Here is a 2,303-nt window from a genome sequence, read left to right as displayed (position 1 = left end):
CCCTACACCTAAAGGAACGCCAGAGATTTTGAGGCTTTCAAATGTATCTCCATCATCTTAAGTTTACATCAGAAACAGTTCATTAACCTGTTGGAGGAGAAACGAATAATATAGTCATCTTGAACACTTCTTTATATATGTTAAATTATTTTCACAATCCCAGCCCTACACCTAAAGGAACGCCAGAGATTTTGAGGCTTTCAAATGTATCTCCATCATCTTAAGTTTACATCAGAAACAGTTCATTAACCTGTTGGAGGAGAAACGAATAATATAGTCATCTTGAACACTTCTTTATATATGTTAAATTATTTTCACAATCCCAGCTGGTCTCTTCAGGGAAATTATTTTTTTTAAGAGAATTTAATCTATTTCATCTATTTTACTAGAAATAATCACAGTAAATTAATTTGTGCTGATTTGCAAAATCAGCTAAAATAACATCAGTTAAATTATGTCAATTATTTTTAGTTCTGCGTTATATACACCACATCACTTTGGCAGGCAATCTGGGAAATAGAAGGATTTGAGGAACTAAACTACTGGAAGCTACGTAGCAATATTTATAGGTAGATCTGGCTACAAATCAGAAAATCTGCTTCATTAAAAAAATCGCATTGTGAAATGTGTTTTTGTTCTGCATCTGTTGAAAGATTTTTGCCTAAGAGAAAACATTTAAGAACAGATAGTACTTAGAGCTTTCACACTAGCATTAGTAGGCATCTTTCTGAATCTCTAGTTTGTCCAGCTGATAGTATATCTACACAGTGGAGGCATCAGAGCAAATTTTGACATCAACAATCTTCTGCAATGAGCATGGAAATCTGCATGGCCAAGAATACCTAGACTATTTGGAACTTTGTGCACCTACAGCTTAATTATTTTGTTGTCTAAGCAGGCACAAATACTCAAACACCATGTTACAGTCTATAGAGTCAATCTACCCTCAATCATGGAATTTAAACCTGGTTTTTGATGTTTCAGATGAGATTTTTAACCACCAGGGGATTATTTTTTTCTAAAGTTGATGCTAGGAATCTTTACTAGACACTAGCAGGGTTTTTTATTAAATGTTATTGAAAAGATAGTAATCAATCAGGAACAGAAAGACAAACAGCACCCTGCGTCTTTAGGTCAAACTCGCTGTGCTGCTAAGCACTGAAAGACTATGGTCATACCACTACAAAGAAAAAAATGGATCAAAACCTCAATAGCTTAAAATACTACTTTTCTCAGTTTTGAGGTCTAGACTGTCATGCTTGCTTCCTTCCTAACTTCCTTTCTTTCTTCTGAGAGATGAATTAAAATATATGAATGTAGATTATGATAATATAATAAATACAAATGTATAGTAGCTTGAGGATTAGGCAATCAATATGCTTGAGGGGAGAGCTGCCATTCAGAAAGACCTAGATGGGCTGGAGGAATGGGTTCATGAAATTCAGTAAGGATTCAGGCAAAGTCCTGCACCTAGGAAGGAAGAAACTCTTACAATGATAAAGGCTGGGGATGGACTGGCTGGGGAGCAGCTCTGCTGCAAAGATGGACAGCAGAGTAAACAGGAGTCAGCAGTGCATCCTAGTATATTGGGCTGTATTAACAGGCCAGTGATCATTGGGTGGTTGGAGGGCTGGAACACTGCCCCATGAGAAGGGCTGAGGAAATGGGGCTTGTTCAGTCTGGAGAAGAGATGGTTTCAGGGGACCTAACAGCAGCATGCCAATATCTATGAGGAGGTCATCAAGAAGATAGAGCCATGGCTTTCATAGCTGTGCATGGTGGAAGGGTGAGCAATAACATCATAAACTGAATCAGGAGAGATTCCATCTGGAAATAAGAAGAAAGCTTTTCTCCATGCGGATAGTCAAACAGTGGAACAGGTTATCCAAAGACTCTGCAGATTCTCTGTCCTCAGAGGTCCTGAAGACTTGACTGGATAAAACGCTGAGCATTCTGGTCTGAAATCAATGTTGAAGTGATTTGAGCAGAAGGTTGGATTAGATGACCTTCTGATATCCATTCCAAACTGAATGATTAGGCCAGATCCCACATCCCTGACTAACCTGTTAGAATACGGAGTAATCTGACCTTCTTTAAAAAGTTAGATAGTCAAAGTATTCCTTTTGCTGAACTGTAAACATCCAATTTAGTTAACAGGAAAGTGCATTAAAATTGCAGTGCAAAGAGAATGAAAAATGTGCATTGTTTAGGAATGCAATGTTAGCCACTTGCCCAAGTACAGCATTTTTAATTTCAAAGGCAAGTTGGAAAGGATTCATCTACCCAAATATTCGTGTCTACAT

The sequence above is a fragment of the Fulmarus glacialis genome, unplaced genomic scaffold, assembly GCF_000690835.1.
Source record: "Fulmarus glacialis isolate BGI_N327 unplaced genomic scaffold, ASM69083v1 scaffold9858, whole genome shotgun sequence".
Taxonomy (NCBI): Eukaryota; Metazoa; Chordata; class Aves; order Procellariiformes; family Procellariidae; genus Fulmarus; species Fulmarus glacialis.
The sequence above is the reverse complement of the archived record's forward strand: the minus strand, read 5'-3'. Positions refer to the sequence as shown.